Below are 25,582 nucleotides of genomic sequence, written 5' to 3'. Positions count from 1 at the left end.
ACTTTACCAAAGTGAGGCCAGAAAGTGCTCCTCTAATCATGGATGTTGGTGCTCAGGCCTTGCTACCTCCCACCATGTAACAGCTGAGCTGGCTTAAGGACAATAGCAAGAGACGGGGAAAACAAAGCATTGTTATCCACTCACTGACTTACTCAGGTTGTCGGTGCGGAGTTTGAGTGTGTGAACTGTGAACTTTTATGTAGAGTCCTGCATCTAGTCCAGAGCACTACAAATTGCGGGATCAAGTCAATGTTAGAGTAAAGACTTAGCTGTTCCTTCATGAAGGGATACTGTGCCTGCATTCATGGCAGACATCACTAGTTGATTACACTTTTTTTGCAAGTCTGAATGTGGCCATGGGAATCCTTATGAGAATCAAAATGGTGCTCCAAAGAGACACTACCAGTTGATCAGAGTTGTAGTGCAGAGTGAGCCCTATTTGCCACCCCTGTATCAGTCTGTCAAAGTGGGTGAATTCTTGGTCAGTATGAGGTAAAGAAAGCAGTATCCTTGGCAAAGGAGACACCAGAGAACACAATATTCTCCAATCTGCTCATCCTCAGAATCACACATTACTCTCTTGCGGCCCCTGCTGTTTACCTTTAATTTCATATATTGAAGTGTGTCAGCTCGTGAAGGAAGAGGACTGTGGCAGAGGAAGAGACCAGTACTGTCCTAGTTAAAAATTGCAGTTGGAAGCAGGGAAAAAGATTTGAAGAAGACCACCATCTAGGTCAGGTAATATTCACATTTGGGGCTGGATAATTCTTTCTTGTGGGGGCGTTGGCAAACTGTACATCATGAGATGGTTAGCAACTTATTTTTTGGACACCAGTAGCACTCCCCATCAAGTTGTGAGAGTCAAACATGTCTTCACACACTGTCAAGTTTCCTGGGGTGTTTAAAGGGTACAGAATATACTTCAGTTGAGAATCACTGCCCTCAGTGATAAAAATCACAGGATCAAATTCCAATATGAGTTCCAGTTCCCATCTCAAAAAAAAAAAAACCAAATTTTTTTTTTGTAATACTTCTGTCCATGATGATCAGAGACCTGACAGTATAAACTCTGGCCTGTCCTCAATTTTTTTTTTTTTTTTGCATTAATCCCTCTGGCAGGTTCTCCTTAACAGGAGAAAGAGCAGTCTGTTTGTAGGTGTAGCTGGGGAGGCGCCCTCCTATCTGATGACTTCAAGACATCCGAAGCAGGTGGGGTGGCTGCTTGTGCATTCACTGAAGGAAAGGGAAGGAATAGGGTCACAAGTCTTAGGTCAGTCCCACCTTCAGTCCCACCTTTGCTAGCTGTTTCCTTTGCCTGGAGCTCTCTTCCCACAGGTATGCATATTGCTGACTCTTTTTGATTAAACAGGGCTCAGTTGAAATGTCACTTTTTAAAAGACCACCCAACTAAAATAGAGCATCCTACTCAATCATGCTTTATCTCATTATGAAACTGAACATGTTAGTCACTCAGTCGTATCTGACTCCTTGACACCCCTGTGAACTGTAGCTCCTTTGTCCATGGAATTTCCAGGCAAGAATACTGGAGTAAGGAGCCATTCCCTTCTTCAGGATATCTTCCCAACCCAGGGATTGAACTCAGATCTCCAGCACTACAGGCAGATTCTTTACCATCTGAGCCACCATTATAATGTTGCATTTTTTCCTGTAATATTTAAGCTCTGAGTTTGTTTTCTTAGTTTGAGCATGTACTTATTTCCTACTTCCAAACACTCATCACAGTTTGAGCCCCATTGGAGCAAGGATCTTTTTCATTCATTGCTGTATCCCTCTGTTACTGGCACTCAGTGGCAGCTCAGTTTGTTTTGTATTCGTGAGTAAAGTGCAGGGAACCTGACGTAATCATTACAAGCGTGATGGTGTCACAGTGTGCCGCCAATACGCTGCCGTCACTGTGCACTCTCACCCGGCACCCTGTTGTTACCAGGCAGCAGGTCTCGCTCAGCCATTGGTCGGCACAGCAGTAGGCCCCGCCCACAAGCAACCAGCTGTCAAGGAGCAACCGTTAGTGAGGGGATTCAGCCCCCTGTCAGAGTGGTGGTCCTCCGGTGGAGAGCAAGGTAAGAGGCAGATTCTGGCCTTCTCCCCAGAGCCCCGCAGCCTGTTCCCTGGCCTTAGGCTGGCGGGTGGGCTGAGGAGCCTAGGGAACAGGTTGGGGGCTGTGTCCTGCAGGGCTCCAGAGCCCTCCTCAAGGCCGCTCACTGGCCGGGCCCAGGCCTTGAGGCGGTGGTGAACCTCTCCCCCATGCCCACCTCTGGGACCTAATGACAGTGGCCATCTGCTTGGGTCAGAGTCTGTGGGACCTGGTCCCCCCTTGACCCACTCTTCGGGCAGCCTGAGGGCAGTTGGGTTGCCTTCTGGCTACCTCAGCTGGGAAGGGCCTGGGGACCTGGCCTGAACGGAGGGCCAGTGGAGACCTACCTCCTCTCAGCCAGGACTGGGACCTCAGAGGGTGAAAGCTGTACCTGAGGGATCTTTCCCTCTCTTGTCAGAACAGAGAGTAACATTCGTTTGTTGGAGATTTACAGGAATATTGTTATCTGACCATGACCTGAAGAACAAAGGCTCTGACACCAGAATTTGCAACTACTCACCACGCCCCTCTCTCACCTTTCCTAGAAAAGGGCTTTGCTGAAAGCTTTGGGGGAGTTTGAGGCTTTTAAGGCATGAATCACCCATCTCCTTGGGTGGCCCTCGATACACCTTTCTGTGTTCCAAACTCCAATGTTTTGGTATCATTTGGCCTCACTGTGAGTCAGGCACCTGGCCTTGGGTTTTGGTAACAATGGTAATGCACATATGGAAATACAGGGAGCTGTGGGAGTGAGCAGAGCTTGGAGACCTAAACTATATCATAATATGAAGGAAAAATGGCCTCAAATCTGAGACCAGCAGGCTCTGGCCAGGAGGAAAGACTAAAACAGCAAATAGCTATATGTATATTATAGAATTTACCTATTAACTCATTTAATCTTCGCAATAGCCCCATGAAGTGGGTATCTTTGTTGGATACCACTGCCATTTAACAAATGAAAAAGCCAAATGGGTACCCTGGAGGCTAAGCTAACTTGCTCAAGGTGATACTGCTTGTGGTATGGAGAGCCTGGATGTAAAATTGAAAGTTCTAGTGTTAGACCTACACCTTGAGCCATTATGCTAATGGAGGAAGACAGAGGAGTAGTATGGTTGATGTCCTAGAGGTGAGAGACAGTCAGATGTTAGAACCTGGAAGGAGTCCAGGCGGATCATGAAGAGAGAACAAAGAGGGTGGCAAGGGATGAAGTTAGCCAGATAGGAAGATGATCAAGCAAGGCCTCATCACGAGACCACACGTTAGCAAACTCTGGGAGTCATTCTTAATCAAGCACAACTCACATTGCAGCTTAACATCAGCCATCCCATAACCCATTGGATGGATTTAATTTCTTATGACCAGGTCCAATTTATCAGTTGGTAATATTTAGAAAGTTGTTCATCATAGCTGTCCTCCCTGCAACCACCATCTACAGAGAGAACAAAAACACTGAACCCAGGTGCTTAGCATCCCGGTTTGTTTTATTTTTTAAAGAAAAAGCAACCGAGAATTAGTTTTTATCCTGGAATAGATGGTTTGTCCAGCTGTAGATGCTGTAGAAAGGAAGCTGAATGTTAATTAGATGTCAACAGTAATTATGGTGATTATGCTTTTTGAATAGCTATTGGGAATAGCTGGATCCACATCTAGAATACAATGTGAATGACATTTTAATAGTTTTTAAGAGAAAAAGAGAGCAGCCTGTTACTAAGGAAATTACAGTGAATAGAATTATAGTAAAATAGATTTCTTAACAAAGGACTGTAACAATGATAATAGTCACACATGAAGTATATGGGATATATTGAGGAAAATCATGAAAAATAGTTTTTGAGACAGAATCTCATGTTTAAAAGAAAACCAAAAAACTTAAATCTCTGCCTCAGGGTTTCATTGGAATGTTTTAGACTGTATCTTCCTGATTTTTCTTAGAACTGGGTCATATCACAGACTTTATAAACCTATCATTTTAATGATATTTTAATTACATGCTTTTTATGTACTACAGGGACTCTGGTTCTGCAATAACTTCTATGATCATTTGCTTCATAAGACATTTTTATTTAATTAATTTATTTTTAGTGTTTTTTAAAGTCACAATTTGGAGTAAAAGTATGTAAAGCAGATATTTATATTTATTTTATTTTTTTAATATTGAAGGAGCCCTCCTTTTTCTTAAAAAAAAAGTCACTTGATTCTTTTAAATAGAGCATCTGCTTTATGTATTTAACACATTTCATATAAACCTTAGGGGTAAAGCAAGATTAATCTGTCTTCTCAAGCCAGAATTAAAAAATCTGCAGAAGGGAGAGGCATTGCTCTAATTCCCTGGAGTCACAAATTGCTAGTGAAAGTGTTGACAAACATCCTAGCATTTATTTAGTTATTTGTTCAACAAATATTTGCTGCAGACCTATCAGGTGTCGCATATCAAGAAAGAGGAGTAGGCAGTAATCCACACCCTTATTTGGTAACTTTCCTAAGGAAAAGGACATATCGGCATTGGTATTAGTGGCTCTTTACCACAGCTACTGCAGTGTGGGTGATCCCTCACCTCTACCAGTTGAGAAATGTGGTTGACATACAGTGATGAAGAAGAGAGGCTCAGACTGTCCGTGACCATCTATGGGAGGTCTTCAGAAAACAATGGGCATAATCAGTAGTCTACCAGAATACCTGAAACTATGGATCACATGGATGGTATGTAACAAGGGTTAAGGAAATGTTCTGGGAAGAAATGAACTATTGACTGATAGGAAGGTGGTACCAAATTCAGGGTGCAAGAATGAATATCTGATGCAGAGCCCTGAAGGCAAGAGTGTGGTACCCACCCAAGGAAGTGAAAACAGTTCTGTAAAGCTAGATCATAAAGGGTAGAGGAGGTTTTTGTTTAGTGCCGAGTTCAGATAAGTTCAGGACCCTGTGAAAGCCAGAGTTTTTCTCCAGAGCAATCAGAAGCAGATAAAGGGTGTTCAGCAAGAGTGAGGAGATCAGATTAACCTTTGAGGAGGCTCGTTCAGGCTGAGTGCTTTGGTAAGACCAAGATTGTCAGCAGGGAGAGTGGTTAGGTCATTCCTTCCTGTGAGATGCTGGGTAGAAGATGGGGTGGCTGGCGCTAAGGGATAGAAAACAATAAATGGGATTTGAAGAGAGCTTTAAGTAACAGAAACCGCAAAACTTGGCTCACTATAGCTTGAATCCTCTGTTACTGGGGAACATTTGATGTGCTGAATTCAACAATAATAACAAAGTTAGGTGGCAGGGCTGGGGTTTAGGCGCTGGCAGTTTGACTCCAGAGCCCGTGTCCTTGCTGGAAATAAATGGAGACCAATAATGGGATTCATATAACATCTGAGTCCTGAGGTATATGGGTTAATAGTGTTTTGTTTTTTTTTTTTTTTACTACCAATACTCTGTACTTGTCAGGACCAATATCCTTGGGTTTTCAGTGAGACTTATTCCTTTTGCTGTGGAGAAAACATAGGCTTAGGATGAGAAGGAGAAAAAGGAGGGACAAAATCAGTTCTTTTATGGCATGAGCATGAGCTAGGTATCCAGTACTTTACCTGTGCCAGGTACTTTTCTAGGTGCTTTATTTTTATTCCTCACCCTGCCAGTTGCAGGGGATATGTTATCTTTAATCTTCCAAGCAACTCTAGGAGGCGGACAGTGTGTGATGGATTCAGAACCTGAAATTGACTGTGATTTAGCTTTATGTGGTTTAGGTCTTTCCTCTTGGACAGACCAGAGCCCAGCCTGGCACTTGTTCTCTTTTCAGAGCATGCTGCTGCCTCTCAAAGAGGAAAGGAAGACAGATGTGCAAGGCAGGTAGATGGTGAGGCAAAAAGAAACAAGGATGCAGAAATCAGAGAAGAAAAGGAAAGCTTTACTGAGTGTAGAATTTGGAACTGGGCAATCTCACAAGCAAGTCTCATTAGAATAGCAGAATTCTCCTTTCTTCAAGTTGGTGCCAAGTTCCTTAATAGAGGGGTAGTGTGTTCTGTTAGCTTTAGTGCTCCGCTTTGAACTCTACAACAATTAAACATCAGGACCGGCACAGAAGTTTCAGTCTAGATATTTTTACTGCTGGTAGAAGTGGTTGGTGCCTTTGAATTGTTAAAGATCAGTCCTTGAATAATTGAGAGTCCAAGGAATGTTAGCTCACCTCTGAGTTTCCTTGGAGTAGACGATATCTAGACTCAGTTCATCTGTTCCTAGTCCCAGGATCTTAAAATTGAAGGACTGAAGCACTGGAAGTTTAAATGATTTATTTACTTATCAAGAGTTACACTTGTCCCTGGTGGTCAGGCTTACAGAGTTGTCTCATTTGCATCTTGGCTTTCCATGGAGCTTACCAGAACTGTTCACAGCTGCAGCAGCAATAACCTGTTGCAGCACAGACTAGGGTGGTTCACGAGTAGTAATGCTATGTCTGGGTGGTTTCTTTATGCATGTGATTAATAGAAGGTATAATCTACAGTAAGCTCTCAAAAAAAAAAAATGCTTGGGTGAATGAAAGGTAACAAAAATGATGAACAGTTTATCCCTATACGTTAGAAACATGGTGGTCATCTAGTGCTCAAGCCTCTGGATGCTGAGGTCAGATTGTTTAAGTTCAGATCATCCCAGCTGCCGGTTTGGCAGTTAGCTCTCTTGACTTCAGTTTTCCCATCTGTAAAGTGGAGATAATACCATTGTAAGATATTCCACTGAAAGTGCTTAGTAGGGCCTGATGTACAGTTAGTGCTCAATGTGTTAGCTGTTACTTACTTGTCAGCTCTAATAACTTACAAATGAAATGCCTTACTTGGTAATTTTACACAATTTTGCAAAAATACCTTTGCTAAAGAGAAAAAAAAAGGAATACACATGCATAAATCATTCTTTTGAGAGGTGGATCCAGAGCTGCAGTCTAGTCTTGTTGGGGATCAAAACCAATGAAATGAGTAGAAGGGGTGCTTTGCTCAGTCACGTCTGACTCTTTGCCACCCCGTGGATCATAGCCTGCCACGCTCCTCTGACCATGGGATTCTCCAGGCAAGAACATAGGAGCAGGTTATCATTCCCTCCTCCAGGGAATCTTCCTGACCCAGGGATCAAGCCCACATCTCCTACAGTTCCTGCGTTGACAGCAGATTCTTTACCGCTAAGACACCTGGGTAGAAGGGGTACTCAGATGCTAAACTGTAATCCACAGTGGGTGTCTCCACTTTCCCAGCCAACCACAGATATTAGGGATCTCCTGTCAATAGCACCTGTCTTTCAGAAGGTTAGAGTCCCCAGGTCCATCTGAGGGTTTCCACTTGGGTTGGGGTCAGCGAAGACACTGGACTTACTAAGGGCACCTTTCTATTGAGTGATTCACAGGCATCTTTACCAAACTGGCTAACCGGTCTTCTGAGAAAGGCAACACGATGCACTCACGGAAGTTCGTAGGCTTTGGCCTGACTTCCCCTGGGCTGCCCACGGAGAGCCTCTGCAGTCTCCCTGCTGACCCCATCCAATTCTCCTCTTCATGGAGTCTCTCCTGTGTGACTCTGCCAACCTCTCTTAGAATTCTGAGAACCTCTACTCTCTCATCTACCCCCTTGGGCTGAGTGACCCTTAGTTTGTCTCCCTACAGATGAATCAATCTGCAGTTTCCTTTTTTCTTGTTCAGATAAATTCACAGCATAAACCCCATCTCCTTCCTTCATTCCTCAGAGGCTTCCATTTTGATTCTCAAAAGCACTTCTCTCCTCAACATTTCTTACATATCAAAAGTCATGGTTTCAGAGCTATTGTTTCTGATGTTAGCTTGAAGAACATATTTTGGAATTCAGAAACACTGAACATCGATTTTTTGTTATTGTTCTCTTTACATTGCCTCTCCTTGAGGCAATGTGGTGCTTCAGATGGACATAATCAAGGGAGGGAATAAAAGCATAGTGATTGATGCTTCAAGATCATATCTTGCTGTATTATATCCACTCATTCTGAGTCCCACTTTCAGGTTTCAGCAAGTTGCCTCCTGTCTTTGACTCTGTGCTGACATTGATCCCTGGGCTCTGCTGTGTTACCCTAATGAAGATGTAAAACAAGGACCAGGGTGATGGGAGTTTCCTGAAGTTCACGCTCATTCTTTTCAACATCTTTTGGTCCTTATTTTACAGATGAGGAAACTGAGATTCAGAAAAGTCAAGGCCATCGTTTTTGCTCTTTATCATATATTTTTCAGCTCCCCTTTTAAGTGCTGCTCTACTCCCTTGGTGTTAAGTATATTTGCATAATTTACTTTAGTAAATCAATTATGAGAAGTGGTACATGTTACATATGGGTGGAAGCTCTGAGAGCCGATGCACAATTCACCATGCTCTCTTTCTTTGTGCTTCAGCATCATTCCAGGTGATGGAAACTTGATTCAGGTAAATGCTAGAATAAGGATGACAAAGAGCACAGCCCTGTCTAACCTTCAGTGGACAGGTAGCAACATGCAAGAAAGAAAACTTCCTTGTTTTAAGCCACTGGGTTTTCAGGTTGTTTGTTAACCCAACTTGACCTTGATCATCCTGATTTGTATAGATGTCATTCATTCATGCACTTATTTATCCAACAAATAATAAGTGCATATCTATTTTGCCAGATATGGGCTAGATACTGCAAAAGCAAATCATGGTCCTTATTGTTATAACCTCTGATACTTTGTCCACCAAAGTCATGCAGTTAATAAAATGAGTAAGTTGGGTTTCATACTTAAACCATTGGATTCCAGAGTTTGTGCTCTGAAATGCTGCATTCTACTATCTCAAATAGAAATTTCTAGAGTAGTTTGCAGCTGACTTTAAGGAAACATCTTTCAGGGGCTAGGTCTTGTCTATCTTAGCATAGTGGGCTAAACTCCTAATGTGTTGTCAGTTGAGTTGTAATGGACAAAGTAAATAAACTTAGACTCACCATCAAACAGAGACTGAACAAGATGCTGAATTTTGGCCTTGTTTTAGGGGGATGGCATCTGTCCTGTTTTCTGGGTGTCTAGCATCTTTTAAATTTGCTAGTATGTTTACAGGATTTTCCCACTCGCTGGTTCTGTGCAACAAGAATACGGAAACATATCACAATTGTCCACCAGGCACATTCACCCCCTCTAGACTGTAACTCAGAAATGAGCAATCAGAGGGAAAAGGCTTAGTGTGGAATCTGCTTAGCTGACGAGGGAAGCAGAGAGCTCCCTGGTGTTGAGAGCAGGGCTGGCAGGGCTGAGTGCCTGCCACGCGTGTCACATCTGTAATGAGGCTGCAGTGTTGAAAGTAGCTCGTTCCATGGTACCGGTGATAGGGGGAGCAGCGTTCTTCTCATCAGGCTAGTTCTGGAACATGATTTGGGACATTATTCCTAGAAATTTGGCTTTAAGCCCAGTTCTCTAAACGTCCCAATAATTCTGTGAGCTACCCGCTATCCTTTAATGAACTTGTTTTCTGCCTAATCAGCCACAGTCAGCTTCTGCTTCTTGCAGGGAAGAACCCCAACTGATGCTGTGTGAAAGCTGAGTCAGAAAAGTTTCAAGCCAGATCCTGGGGAAGGAAAGCAGCAAATGACTAATCTAAAGGTGTGTAGGTGGGTGAAGAATTAAAGTCTAGGAAATCTGAGATCAAAGATGGGAAGGTTGAAAAGGAGGTGAGCCTCAGGTTTCCCATGAACAAACTGGGGCAAACAGCGTCCTTCTCCAGGCCTATGGCTCTTATACCTGTTCATTCAATCATTGAACAAATGTTTATGGAGCACATACTGTGTGCCTGACCCCTGCTCTGGACGGTGGGAGATGTAATGGTGGATAAACAGCATAATCCCAATAGTTTTGTGTAATGGGAAGGCTGGCCCTAATCAAATGATTGCACTAATGAGCAAATATGTTATTACAAAAGGATAATAAAAGAATGTGATACTCTGTGCACATAATAGGATGATATGAGCAAGTGTGGGAGAGCCGTGAAGCCTTCCCGAGGAAGTGATTTTGAAGCTGAGATTAGAAGAGAAGGAACAAGCAGTGGGTGGGACACAGCAGAAGAACATTCCAGGAGATGTAAACAGCATGTGCCAGAGACAGACTGAACATGGTCTATCTGAAGCACTCTAAAGCTAATGAGATTGAAGGGAACAGAAAAGGTGATAATGGAGTTAGATAAAGCTGTGTAGTAACATAGCAGAGTCAGGGAGGACACTCTAGAGTTCGGAAGCTCAATTAAAGATTTTGATCTTTCCCCTGAAATCAATAGGAAGCTGTTGAAGAGTTTTAAGTTGTGGGTTAACACTGTCAGATTTGCATTCTGGAATGCCATGCTGATTATAGTGGGGACAGTATACGTGGTCCGAGAGTGGCTTGAATGTGAAAAAGTGAATTAGGAGCCTATTGCAATCATCTAGCCATGAGCAGGTTACTAGATCAGGCTGGGGCATTGGCAGGAGAGAGGGAAAAGGTGAGAGAGAGAGTAATGAGAGGTAATGAGAGAGATGGAGAAGAGGAGAATCAGTGAGCTACACCATGAACTAACATAATCTAATTTGTGGATCTCAGTTTTTCTGACTTGGACAATTTATGAAGAACCATTGGAATGACATAAGTTTTGGCCACAGAAGAGCAGAGAAAGTACATGCTGAGATAGGGGTGTCTTTGTAATATTCAAGGGAGGAAAGGAAGTACGTAGACAGTTGAATATGCAAATCTGAAACTTTGTGAAGAGTTTTGCACCGGAGAAATCTCTCTACTCATCTTAAAGGCACATCTTCTGTTAATCCCATATCCCTAATTTGTCTCCCCTTCCCTCTACCTTTTGCTAACCACAGGTTTGCTTTGTTTTGTCTGTGAGTCTATTTCTGGTTTGCATATACAATCATATGTATTAATTTTTATTAATACATATGTGATACATTATAGTGTTTGTCTTTCTCTGCTTTATTTCACTTAGCAAAGTACTCTCTAGGTTCATCCAAATTGCTGCAGATGTCAGCGTTTCATTCCTTCTACAGCTGAGTAATTTTTAAAACATTCCATCATATATATTTATAACACATTTTCTTATCCTATATATATATATAAAATAGATAAGGAATAAGCATATACTGTATAGCACAGGGAATTACACCTATTATCTTGTAATAATCTGTAATGGAATATAATTTGCAAAAATACTGAATCACTATACTGTATACCTGAAATTAGCATAATATCATAAACAAGTTATACTTCAATTAAAGGAAAATAAATAAAAATTTTAAAACCACACAAAACTGGGGAGTAAAAAAAAAAACCAGAATCTTCTGAAGCTATTATCTGACTACATCCAGACTGAAAAACCCATTTATTTGATGCAGGGTTTTTTTTTGTATTTATTTATTTATTTGGCTGCACCAGGTTCTAGTAGTGGCATGCATTATCTAGTTCCTGACCAGGAATCAAACCCAGCCCCCTGCATTGGGAGCATGGAGTCCTAGCCACTGAACCACCAGGTAAGTCCCTATTCAATGCTGTCTTATCAAGCATAGACCTGGTAGCAAGTGTGGGCATCCAGAGAAAGAAAGGGTACACGCTGACTTAGAGGAGCGTATAGTGTAGTTGAGAATTTAAAGGGTCTAGACACAAGCATAATAAAATGTAAGCAATGGAGGTATGGATAGAAATCTTTGAAAAGACACATTTGGAGGTGTATTTTAGGATTGAGGTATAGGTATGAGTAGTATTCTGGGAATTGGGGACAGTGCTGCAAATGCTTAGAGGCATCTGACTGTGCATTGTTCTTAAGGAATCGCCAGTATTACTAAGTAAGGCTGAACTAAGGGAATCGGGGACTGGGCAGTTGTAGAAGGTGAGGCTAGAGATTTAGGCAGAATCCTGGTATCAGCCACCCTATAAACGTTTATAACTGTGACCTAAAGATTGCCAGGTATCACAGAATCAAGTACGGGAGAATGGAATCAGATTTGTGTCTTACATAGATTACTCAGCCAAAGTCTTGGTGGATGGCTTTAGCAAGAGATCGATCTGGAATATACAGACTTGCTCTCTGCCTCTTTTTGACAGAGGATTTTGTATTTATTAGTGCCTTTAAGGTTCCAAGTGTCTATATCATTATCTTATCTCATTTGAATCAAGGCAGTGAGAAAATGCTGCAAATCAGTGTACTATTATACTTCATCCTTTTTGTGGTTAAATTAGATAATGATCACAAAATGACATTGGCTTGCTCACTTGTTAGAAGCCATAAAATAACCTTCCTCATTGAACAACCATTTTCTCATCACAAAGGAAATTTGGAACAAGGTACAGCATGTCTTTAAGCTCTCTTTAATTGATGTGTATTACCTTCTATCATATTCCATGATTCACAATGTCTTGACTGCAGGTGACAACTATAAAGGCCCTTTATCTTTCTGCCACAATTTGTCAAAGGCTCAGAGGGTAGCTTTTGGAGGTAAAAGTTTGGATTTGTTTGGTCTTAATTTAAATAATGAGTAAATAATTGAGAACAAATTCTAAGGAGGAGTCCCTGAAAGCTTATGTAATGTCTTATTGGCCCCACCAATAAAGCAAGATAGAAGATTGTTTTGTTAGTTACACTAAAGCCATTTTCTATTCCTTCACTGACACAGGTGATGAGGACAAAAATTAAGACAAGATACTTGGAACAAATAGAGCCCAAGTACCACTGAAAAAGAAAACAGCACTGCTAAACTGGAATTTACGAGAGCAATACTATGGATATTTCTGGCTTAGCTGTTCAAATCACTATGAGCTCTTGTCTTATGTATGTTGTTATATGTTAAGTTGCTGGCAGTTGCTGCTCACAAAAATTTCTACTTGGGAAAGAGCTAAGGATCTAAGAGACTGGGGAGGAAGATCAACACCAAGTGTGTTTTCCACTCTGCTCTGATGCTAACAGTTCTAGTGCTATGGAAGTTACCGGGGACTTGAACATTAACAAAGGAAATGACCTTTTAAAAGCAAGGAGCTTCAGTATCATCAAATAAAGACATTTCTTAATTTATTCTTTTTTAGTGACAATCGAAGATTAGAATAAATTCCAAGAGAAAAAAAAACATATGTATCTCAGAAATAAAAACAAAGACCCATTGGTAACTTGAGTATCTTGATTGACAACCTCTGTTATGAAGCTGATATTGTGAATAATGATTCTTATGTGGGAAGAAAAACAAAGGAGGCTTACAGTGGTTTAATAACAGCTTTCTACTGGCTAAGTAGCTGAAAAAATATAGTTGACGGTAATTAGTTTTGTGTTTCTTTTTCTTAAAAACATTAAACATTCAATACCTTTAAAAAAAAATGCACACAATAGAAACCCATATGATGAATTCTTTAGTCTTTGGAGTTTCATTAAGCTTTGAATGTTTCACCTCAGCCTGGGTTCTAAGTCTGTTGATTTGGAAGAAAGTGTAAAAGGAGACTTTGCTTGGCAAATCTGCCAAGTGCCTTCATCACAGGAACAATGATAATAAGATGTCAGCAATGCTAGGATTGGGGGAGGGAAACAAAAAACACAAAACCTATTTCTGCCTCTTCATTATTGCAGTTTAGAAATATTGTGAATATTCAGGGTGATTTCAGAAACTTTCAAAACCGTTTACTACTAATGAAAAACTGGAAAATTTATTCACTAAATATTTTAAAACAGTCAAGATCAAATCCACCTTTTATTGAGGTGGGTTGTTTTTTGAAGTTAAAATGTTTTTTGGGTGGAGAATATGAGAGTCTGGTTGCTGAATGTATAAACAGCAGCTTTTCAGGTTAGATATATGGTAATTCAAGCAGTATCATTTGCACATGACGTTATTTAGCCAACATGTTCATGCTTAACTCTTCCCTTATGTATTTGTATATATTTTGAAATTTACCACTTTCTAACTTGGAGTTAGGTAGTTAAGTTTTCTTTTCTCTCTAAGCAGTGAAAATTTCCTAAACTCAGTGATCAAATTTTCAGGGACTTTGTGAGCTGGTTGTTATTTTTAAACATGGTCATTTTTTTTTTTTCATTAAATCATACAGACTTAGAGTTGAATAAGTTATATTGGATGGGAGGGGAGTTTGGGGGAAAACTGATATATGTATGTGTATGGCTGAGTCCTTTTGCTATTCACTTGAAACTGTCAAAGCATTGTTTGTTAATTGGCTACACCCCGATAACAAAATAAAAAGTTTGTTGTTGTTCAGTCGCTAAGTCACGTCCAACTCTTTGTGACCCCATGAATTGCAGCACGCCAAGCTTTCCTGTCCTTCTCTATCTCCTGGAGTTTGCTCAAACTCACGTCCATTGAGTCAGTGATTCCATCCAACCATCTCATCATCTGTCACCCCCTTCTCTTGCCCTCAGTCTTTCCCAGCATCTGAGTCTTTTCCAATGAGTTGACTCTACGCATCAGGTGGCCAAAGTATTGGAGCTTCAGCTTCAGCGTCAGTCCTTCCAGTGAATATTCAGGGTTGATTTCCTTTCAAATTGACTGGTTTGATCTCCTAGCTATCCAAGGGCCATTCAAGAGTCTTCTCCAGCAACACAGTTCAAAAGCATCAATTCTCTGGTGCTCAGCTTTCTTTATGGTCCAACTCTCACATCCATACATGGCTACTGGAAAAACCATAGCTTTGCCTATGTAGGCCTTTTTTGGCAAAGTGATATCTCTGCTTTTTTAATACACTGTCTGGGTTTGTCATAACTTTTCTTCCAAGGAACAAGCATCTTTTAATTTTTGGCTGCAGTCACCATCCTTTTAAGAAATAATAATAACAATAAATAAAAATCTATTGTGTCAAAAAGAAGAATTGACTAAGTTATATTAGAAAAAGAATAAACACTTGAAAGTCACCATTTTCTAATTATTTCACTACCTCTTACTGTAATCTATACTCTTGGAGTTATTCTTGTGACTATATTACTATATGTAGTAAGAAGTTCACATGACTGTCTGTAGTAAGAAGCTTGGCATTTTATTATACTTCATTCTACTTTATATGAGTGTGTGTATGTCTTGCTGCATAGACACACTCATACTCAGGAGATGTATCAAACATACCTAAAGTATGAATGTTGTCACTGTTCTCAGTCTTTCCACCCAATAATCTGGAAAATCTTACTACATATGCCCAGATTTTAGGCCCATGATCCACTAAGATTTAATGAATAGTTGGTTTAATAGCACCTTAATAGTTTGTATTCATGTTTTAAGACTTTTTTTTTATGTCAATCATTTTTAAAGTCTTTATTGAATTTGTTACAGTATTACTTCTGTTTTATGTTTCGGTTTTTTGTATGCAAAGCATTTGGAATCTTAGCTTCCCCACCAGAGATCAAACCCGCACCGCTTGCATTGGAAGGCCAAGTCTTAACCTCTGGGCTGCCAGAGAAGTCCCTTTGTATATATTTTACATTTCGTCTTGAAGGGCAATGTTTTTGTGCCTGTACATTCTTTCTATTTTGTCTAGAGTTCCTCCACATGCATCCTGAAAAGGAATTGTACCTCAGTCGTATGTCACCGGTCAAACTCATTTATTGGAGGCCTTATGGGAGGGGTCCCAGCCTACGCCTCAGAGGCTCTGTAAGTAATTAGATAGTGTTAAGTAGTGGTAAGCCTACTGGATGTGGACTTAGCCCATTTAAGTTCTAGGTTCGGTCTTTTCTCTAGGTCACTGAGTCAACCTGGACTAGATGTTTCCCTGCCTTAACCTCAAAATTGCTATAACCATCAAAACGGAAGTAGGACTAGACAAACTCTGAGATCACTTACAGCTCACACTCTGTGATGTCTGATATTTAGAGCTAGAAAGTAATTCCCCGGCACCTTTTTTACTGCCCTGCCTACTCTCATGAGCTCAAGGAGTGTGGTGCAAGGGAGGAGAGTTAAACTGAGAGTCTTGTGGGGACAGAGCCACGCCAGAGGTTGAAAACTGGCAGCCCTCATGTCTCAGGTCTCATGTCTCATGTCTCAGGCAGTATCAGGTCTCAAGCCTGATAGTTTGTCCTATATAATGTTTAGTATTTTCAGATATTATTTGCCAATGTTTAAAAGTCAAAATTTCATTTCAAAGTTTGGATTGCCAAGTTTTCTTGAAAAATGGAAAGATTTAAAACCCTTAGTTCCCACATTTACTGATTTCAATGAGATCAGGTGTGTAGGAGTAGCTGCTCCCGCTCAGCAGGTCAGGGACTTTATGGGATATCCATACTTTGAATACCGACTATACAAGATGATTTTCCAGGAAAGACAGGGAATTCTCATATAAGGATCACAACAATCTACTTGCTAAACACAAGATAGAGAAAAGATCTTTGTAGACATCAGTTTATTAATAGTACTAGGAGTAGGTTGATTTGCTTTGTTGAAAGCAGTCCACTTGGGGAAATTCCAGTTTCTTCACATTAAAACTTTCCTAGGGAAATAGCTATAATGGTTTGCATAAAATTTTAAGACCATAACTACATAGGAATAAATCTAACAAAGGAAGTATAAGATCTTTATGGGAAAAAATGCAAAATGTTATTAAGACATCTAAATGAAGACAGGAAAAATTGGCTAGATTTTAAAAAATGCCCATGGATGAGAAGACTCAATATTGTAAAGATGCAAATTTCTCCAAATTGGTCTATAAATTCAGTGTAATTCAAATACAACAAATGCATCAACTCTTTTTAGGTAAATTTATTGTCCATTTTAGCTGAAGAAGTAAAATCCAGAAAAGGCCAAGATAATTCTGAAAGAGAGGGTGAAAGAGGAGTAAATGTTATAAATGTCATATGAAGCTTATTGCAAAGATACTATAATTAAAACAGTATCTTATTGGTTCATTAATAAATAAATACACCAGTGCATCAGAATAGAAAGCTTAAAAATAGACACACGTTTATATGGGAATTGCTTATCTGACATTGAAAATCAGTGGAATAAAGATGAACTATTTGATAAGTAGAGTTAAGGAAATTGGCTTTCTTTAGAGAAAAAAATAATTCTATTCCTATCTTCCTTCATACAAAAATAAACTCCAAAAATATTGAAGATGTTAATGGGAAAAAACAAAACTCTAAAACTATTATAAAAGATTAGGAGAACATCTTTTTAACAGGTCTGGTAGGGGTTTCTTAAAACAAGTAATGAAAACAAACTTTTTTAAATAAATTACTTGGGCTTTGTTAAAAGTTACATTTTATATGACAAGTTCAGTTCAGTTCAATTACTCAGTCATGTCCAACTCTTTGCGACCCCATGAATCGCAGCACGCCAGGCGTCCCTGTCCATCACCAACTCCTGGAGATTACTCAAACTCATGTCCGTCGAGTCGGTGATGCTATCCAGCCATCTCATCCTCTCTCGTCCACTTCTCTTCCTGCCCCCAATCCCTCCCAACATCAGGGTCTTTTCCAGTGAGTCACCTCTTCACATGAGGTGGCCAAAGTATTGGAGTTTCAGCTTCAGCATCAGTCCTTCCATTGAACACCCAGGACTGATCTCCTTTAGGATGGACTTGTTGGATCTACTTGCAGTCCAAGGGACTCTCAAGAGTCTTCTCCAACACCAAAGTTCAAAAGCATCAATTCTTTGTTGCTCAGCTTTCTTCACAGTCCAACTCTCACATCCACACATGACCACTGGAAAAACCATAGCCTTGACTCGATGGACTTTTGTTGGCAAAGTAATGTCTCTGCTTTTTAATATGTTGTCTAGGTTGGTCATAACTTTCCTTCCAAGGAGTAAGCATCTTTTAATTTCATGGCTGCAATCACTATCTGCAGTGATTTTGGAGCCCCCCAAAAATAAAGTCAGCCACTGTTTCTACTGTTTCCGCATCTATTTCCCATGAAGTGATGAGACCGGATGCCATGATCTTAGTTTTCTGAATGTTAAGCTTTAAGCCAACTTTTTCACTCTCCTCTTCCATTTTCATCAAGAGGCTTTTTAGTTCCTCTTCACTTTGTGCCATAAGGCTGGTGCCATCTGTGTATCTGAGGTTATTGATATTTCTCCCAGCAATCTTGATTCCAGCTTGTGCTTCTTCTAGCCCAGCGTTTCTCATTATGTACTCTGCATATAAGTTAAATAAGAAGGATGACAATATACAGCCTTGATGTACTCCTTTCCCAATTTGGAACCAGTCTGTTGTTCCATGTCCAGTTCTAACTGTTGCTTCCTGACCTGCATACAGGTTTCTCAAGAGGCAGGTCAGGTGGTCTGGTATTCCCATCTCTTTCAGAATTGTCCACAGTTTATTGTGATCCACACAGTTGAAGGCTTTGGCATAGTTAATAAAGCAGAAATAGATGTTTTTCTGGGACTCTTTTGCTTTTTCGATGATCCAGCGGATGTTGGCCATTTGATCTCTGGTTCCTCTGCCTTTTCTAAAACCGGCTTGAACATCTGGAAGTTCATGGTTCATGTATTGCTGAAGGCTGGCTTGGAGAATTTTGAGCATTACTTTACTAGCATGCAATTGTGTGGTAGTTTGAGCATTCTTTGGCATTGCCTTTCTTTGGGATTGGAATGAAAACTGGCCTTTTCCAGTCCTGTGGCCACTGCTGAGTTTTCCAAATTTGCTGGCATATTGTGTGCACCACTTTCACAGCATCATCTTTCAGGATTTGAAATAGCTCAATTGGAATTCCATCACCTTCACTAGCTTTGTTCGTAGTGATGCTTTCTAAGTCCCACTTGACTTTATATGACAAAGGATATCGTAAAGGAGACAGTTAAGGAGAAAGGGGAAAGAAAGGAGAAAGTAAAAGCACAAAGTTAAAGGGGAACAGTCACCTTTGGAAAAGACATTTTCAACATGTATAATGATAAGCAGAGAACCTGCATTCAGAATACATCAAGAACTCTTACAAATCAGTGATGGAAAAATCATGAACTAACCCAATAGAAAAAAGACAGAAGGTAGTGAGCAATAAAATATGCAAAGATAATCACTCTAACCAGTAATCAAGAAAATTCAAATTAAAAGGAGAGAAATAAAAACATATTTCCACACAGGACTTGTGGTTTTATTTGTAATTGCCCAAAAAAATGGAAACTAACCAAATGTCTCTTAACGTATAGACAAAAGGTAGTACATGTATCCACTGATTAGAGGGGAACTAAGTATTGAAATACAACAAAATGAGGGAATCTGAAATATTATTATGCTGAGTGAAAATCCAACCCAAAAGGCAAATATTTATGGAATGATTCCATTAATTTTTTAAAATCTAGAAAATGCAAACTAATCTATGGTAAAATAAAGCAAATCAACTTGATATATTCCTTTTCCATTACTGCAGCACATTTATTATGTCAGTTCTCATGGGATAGCAATTAGCTGGGTTATCTGCTTAGGCTGGAATCGGAGCTGCAGACTCTTTTGAGGCTCTGGGTCCTCTTTCAAGCTCTCTGGTTGCTGGCAGAATTCAGTCCTTGCAGCTGTAGGATTGAGGCCCTAAACTCTATAGGGAAGTTGTCATATCTGTGATGTGGTCTCTACAATACTGCAGTTTGGTTCTTCTTGGCTGCTTTTTCCAATCTCTGTGACTTCTTTCTCTGATCTTTTGAACCTCTTACAAAGAACTCACATGATTAGATCAGACCCAACTGGGATGACCAACTTAATCAAGTTAATCAACTTGATTGGAGACCTTAAGTCAACTGATGAGGAACCTTAATTATATTTTCAAAATCTCTTCACTTTTGCCACATAGGTAATCACTGGAGTGCTGTTCCATCTTGTACACAGGTCCCATTCACATTCAAGGTAAGAGGATTACACAGCATATGTACCAGGGTTGGGGGAATGAGAGCCATCTTAGAATTTTATTACATGATGGTGGTGGGGGGGTGGTAGTGCAGAAGTTGATATGTGCAAAAGGTACATATTACTCCAATTTTATTATGACTATTATATTCTTATTTCCTCAGATATGTTTATACCAGGTAAGAAAACCAAAGTATCCAGAATCCTTATTTATTTATTTTTCTTAAAGCAAGTTTGAATTGTCTCAGTTTAATACACCAGTGGCCCAGGACAGGTTTATAATCCCCCTATTAACAAACATAAGAAAATGTATACAGTGGTAACAGTCCCTTTGACAATATGAGACTCTGGAGAGTGAAGGGGTATCCCAAGGTATACTAGACATTATGGTTATGTGGGAGAATTTTCTCTCCCACTCTTCATAAATCCAAAGCCAAATGTCATTGTACCACCCTCTATCCAGTGAGAGAGATCAAAGGAAAGAATGTATATGCTGGTATCTTCTTCCTTCAGCCACATTGAGGGAGGGAGCCAAGGACAAGGCAAGAGCCCTGGGTGTAAATATTTAACACAGTGATATTTTTTACTAGTATATGTGCAGGATCCTAGTTGCATTAGCTCCATCCTCTTAGGAGGGAGGAGAGGGAAAAAGCAGAGTCTGCCTGCCTCTCTCTGTGGTTTATCTATAAAATGAAATGATGTGCCATTTGAAAGTCCTGTTTTCACAGGCTAGTACATGGAATGGGGGGATACTTAGGATATATATAACCATCAGAAGAGGAAGGCAGGATTAAATCCTATTTGCAGAGTAATCTACATTTTGGTTTTTTTTTTTTTTTTTAAAAAGGAAGTATTTGCATAGAAGAAAGGCTGGAAGGAACAACTCTTCACCAAAAGAGTGGTCATCTTAATGGTGGAATTCAGTGAATACTTTTCTGCATTTTTCAGATTATAATAGACAGAATTTGAAAGAGAATGAAAAGAGACAGGTGTAAGTTAATTTATTATTATAGGAATTTGCACTAGGAATCATTAAAAGCAAACATGAAGGTAGCTTATAGCTCTAGCAGAGGCCTTCCCACATAAATAATTCATCTCAAGGTACTCCTCTGACAATTAGAACCACCATTTTTGAACTCTTACTGTGTCCAAGAACATTTCCAAGCACTTGGTAGAGAATATCTTAAAAAAAAAAAGAATATCTTATTTATTCTTTGTAGCAACTTCATAAAGACCTATTCATTCTGGCCTACTTACTACATGCTTAGGTTCCAGAATCATCCTGCCTAGTTTCAAATTCAGGCTTTATCCCTCACTGCTCATATGACCTAGATGAGTTAACCCCTCTGAGCCTCAGTACCTGCATCTGTAAAATGAGAATAATAGTAGCTCTTACAGCATAGAGTTATCATAAGTAATAGATGAAATAACGGAAACAGAGTCCATAAAATATCTCGGCATATGGTAAACAAGCGTGCTGCAATTATTCCCATTATATAGAAGAAGACACTAGGGCTCAGAGAAGCTGAGTTATTTTCTAAGGGCACTTGCCTCTAAGGAGAGAAGCCTTCAAACCCTTGTCTTCTCAAGTGTTAAGCTTTTAATCATTATACTAGGATTTACTTTCTTTGCTGAGCCCATGGAGCTTAACACTTTGCAGATAATTAACTTGGGCTGGAAGTTTTCTTTTTGTCTCTGTAAATAATTTGACTTGCTTTGAGCTGGAAGTCAACTTCCAAATTAATTTAAAATAATGTTTCAAACAACTCTAAAACTCTATTGTGCTTTCTAGGTCTACCAAAATAAATTTTCTTGTTGTGATATCTATCTCAACAGCTACATTTCTTAAGGAAACCATGCCACATGACAAAAGAATGTTTTCCAAAGCCTCAAATTTGGAAGACCAAACAACTCTTATGTTATTTATTTGAAAGGATAAGTCATATGGAGCAGTAAGCTCTTTATCTTAAAACAAAAAAAAGTATTACAAAGTTTCAAAGAGACAGTAAAATTTAAAAGAATCTGTTATCTTGATTTTATTTACTCCTTTAAAAAAAAAAATACTGAGCTCTGTATTGATATATAAGATAAGCCAGTTCTTGATATATTTCAACTTGTCTGAAAGTCAGTTACTTTGCTTGCAGTTCAGAGAATATATTCTCAGTGAAGAATAAAAGATATATTCACATTAATCATTTCCCTAGTGTATAATGTTGTGTATCAGCAAGGATGAGGTAGAGCCTGGCCTTGGGAGGAAAAGTAAGTGCTTAGAGCAAGAGTCTTAGTAGATTTCTGTCCTTTGATGAACTCAAGATTACTCTCCCAGTTGTAAGACATATGAAACAGTGTCTAAGAAGTCCCAAGGCAAGAGTTCCAATCCTAGCTCAGCCAGTGCTTGACTCCTTCAGGAAATTTGAGCTTCTTATTTCATTTTTTTGGGTCTTGATCTTCCACCTGAAAAATGAGGAGAGAGGGTGGATAATAAGGCAGTGGTTCCCCAAACTGGCTGTACAGCAGAATCACACCAGCAAAATCTTAAAATTTACAGATTCTTGGGCCCAACTTCAGACCTGCTGCATCAGACTCTCTGGCTTTCTGGCTCTTGAGAATCTGTATATTAAATAAGTTCATTGGCTTACTCTTGTACACCCACTTAGTTTTCACCAGGCACTGGTGTTTGGAAACCACCAGGCTGCTGATTTCTGATTTACAAGGTCCAGGACAGTTTGACTGTTATAGAACACTGTTTCTTGCAGTGCTTCCTCATCTCAAAAATAGCTATATAGATGGAATTAATGGAAGCTGAGGAGAACCATAATTTCCTCTAAGCACTGGTTTCTTCAGATTGACTGTTGTCTATCTGCTTATTTATATTTAATGTGTGATACTGTGATATCACAAGAAATATATGTTCTGGTCTTCATCTTCAGTTCCTTATGCAGATCCTAAAACCCTGTAAGTTTTCAAGTGATGGGGTGATCAGACTGTCTTACACAGAGCTCCTAAATGCTTTGCAGTTTCCTGACTGATAGGAATGAATTTTGTTCTCATGAGGCATTTTGGCAGGCTCTGAGATAGCTTTGGGTTGGGGGCTGGTCATCAGAAAAATCAAATCTTGATGAGAAGCTTGAAACTTTCAGCCCCTCTCCCTAACCTCCAGGATTTGGAAAAGAACTAAAGATTGAGTTAATAATTCATCATACCTGTGTGATGAAACCTCCATAAAAACCCCTAAGTGATAGGGTTTAAAGAACTCCTGGGTTTGTGGCTGCATCTACATGCTAGAAGAACAGCATACTCCACAGGACTAGATGCACCTGTGCTCAGCATCTTCCCAGACCTTGCCCTATATACCTCTTCATCTGGCTGTTCACTTGCATCCTTGTTAATATCCTTTATAATAAACAGTAATGGCAAGTGTTTCTCTAAGTTCTGTGAGCTGTTATAGCAAATTAGAAGACCAATAACATGTGCTCATTGCGCTGCATCATTGCCTCTCCTAAGTAATGGTAGACAATTTAAATATCCAGTAATAGAGGAAATATTTAAAGAAATCTTTGTATATCCATTATATAAAATATCAGAGGACAATTAAAAAGCATGAGTTATAACATTACTACTAGGTCAACTCTGTGCATGCTTATTTTGTCAGCTATTGCTACATAACAAACTACATAAAACTCAGTGCTTAAAACAGTAGACGTTCATTATCTCTCTTTGATCTGTGGCTAAACAGGCTTGCTGGTGATCAGCTGGGCTTGCTCTTGTGACTATTGTCAGCTGTCAAGTCAGCCAGAGACTCACGAGTCTAGAACGACTTCATGGCCAAATTTAGTGGTCAACTGGCTGTTGGCTGGGCAATGGGAGTAACTAGACCATGGTCTTTTCCAGATCATTCATCAAACGATCCCAGCATTATTCACATGCTTGCTTGGAAAACTTCCAAGAGAGTGGAAACTGAAAAATAAGTTGAGACCCAGGCTGAGAACAGGCACAACTTCACTCTACCGCATTCTATTGGCTACAGCAAGTTACTGGTGAACCCAGATTCACACAGCACAGAAATGAACTCTATTTCTTACATAAGAAGAGCTGCAAAATCTCATCAAATGAGTGTGGGTGAAAGGAATAAGCATCACTTTTTTGGCATCAGTGTACCACAGATATGAACAAGAACTGGACAACCTGTTTTAAAAATGCAAAGAAGTAAGGTGTTGACAAGTTAGGGATGTGGGCCTTTATTCTTTTCCTTTATATCTTTGTTATTTCATGTAAGTAGTTACAACATTGTTGAAAAGCAAAAACACAGTAAGGAGAGCCAAAGTGAAAGTAAGACAAACCATTTCATTACTCACTATACTGAGAGAATTGAGCCCATACTTTGCATATCACAAGCCAGTCAATAAAGCCTTCTATAATGTCTGCAAGTGGGTAACAATGGAAAGATCCTGAAATTGCCAAAGCAAAGTAGCTCTCTAAGATATATCCAATGGCCTTGATCTCAAGTGGAATTTAGCCATGAAATTTCCAATTATTCTTAGCACTTTTGCACACTCTGCGTATTACCAGGGCTGGCACCATCTCAGGTCTGTAGCAGTCTCTGGAACCCCTAGGGAAGTATTCTTTCTTAATTGCTGTGATTTCTGATAGTTGAAGTTTTGCCTGTTTAACAACCAAAATTTTGGTTCCTTTTTTAAAAGAAAGACTATTTTGAACAGAAGTCTTTAAAAGTATAAGTTGTTCATGTCCTTGTGTTTTAAAATAGAGTTGATGAAAACCGAACATAACATAGTTTTTGACAGTATTGTTCTTTGCCATAGTGCAATGACATCTTCAGAGCTTTGTGGAGCAAAGTAGGGTTTCTTCACCCTTATATAAAATATTCTGAGAATGTTATGCTTTCAAGTTCTCGTTTATGCCCTTTTTATTGTTTCTGTGCTGTCTCTTGCTCCCATGGGCTTTAAGTGTGCCTGCCTTTGACGTTCCATTTTACTTGGCTTCTTCTAATATGCTCTCATCTTAGAAAAAACCACTTTATTAAGATTGTTTGTAGAATAAGAGTAATTATGCTCTGAGCAAGGACCAGGAAACCTTCAACCTAAGTAAGGTACATGAACTTTAGCGTACAGAAGCTTGGTGACATGTCCTTGGCTGCTTTTCTTGGTCTTGACTCTATCCAAGAAAAGACAAGAGCTAGATCTGAGAATCCAAGGCACGTTGCATCCAAAGCACATTATCAGGTGCCAAAGAGGTAAAGATACGAGTGACCTGAATGAAATAAATAAAATACATCTAGATGGCCTCAGTGTGTTAGGATATTAGCATTCCACAGCCCTGTTTTGCCAAAGGTTAGTTTGTCACATAAATTATGAACTTTTTCAAAGCACTGTGAAATATTAAAGCAACTATCATAACAGACATTTCAGTCACAATAGAAGAAAAAATGGAGATAAGAAAAGATCCCACTAGATCAATGTGTCCTTGTAAAATGTGGTGGATAATACCTCATTGACAGGTTTATTGTGAGGGTTCATTATAACCCTGAGTTAGGTAAACTCAAAGGTTATTATGAAAAGAATTATTTATAAGGCAAGACTTGGATTCAGATCTTGATTTCATCACTTATTAAGTAGGTTTTTGCTTAGCCCTACTGTTCTTTTCTGGAGAATGAGGCTAAAGCCTGCCTTGCAGTTTTGTTGAAAGAATAACATAAAAGAACCTAAGTGCTCCAC

At 39.6% G+C, this 25,582-nt stretch overlaps 1 protein-coding gene and 1 long non-coding RNA gene across 7 annotated transcripts in view; both read left to right on the top strand.

Moving 5' to 3' along the window:
* SYNPR (synaptoporin) overlaps positions 1-25,582 on the top strand; it is a 378,090-nt gene that overhangs the window by 87,250 nt on the left and 265,258 nt on the right. The window lies entirely within an intron of this gene.
* LOC139031246 (uncharacterized) lies at positions 1,992-24,272 on the top strand. 3 transcript variants are annotated; one of them, XR_011483709.1, is made up of 5 exons: positions 1,992-2,081; positions 9,588-9,680; positions 15,561-15,673; positions 19,798-19,850; positions 23,742-24,272. It is a non-coding gene; the product is annotated as an uncharacterized lncRNA (long non-coding RNA). The 3 variants fall into 3 exon arrangements; XR_011483708.1 differs by lacking the exon at positions 9,588-9,680 and having other exon boundaries at positions 1,993-2,081; XR_011483707.1 differs by lacking the exons at positions 9,588-9,680; positions 15,561-15,673 and having other exon boundaries at positions 2,044-2,081.

Source organism: Odocoileus virginianus, chromosome 26 (genome assembly GCF_023699985.2).
Source record: "Odocoileus virginianus isolate 20LAN1187 ecotype Illinois chromosome 26, Ovbor_1.2, whole genome shotgun sequence".
Classification (NCBI taxonomy): Eukaryota; Metazoa; Chordata; class Mammalia; order Artiodactyla; family Cervidae; genus Odocoileus; species Odocoileus virginianus.
Note: the sequence above shows the minus strand (reverse complement) of the source record. Positions and strands in the feature narration are given on the sequence as shown.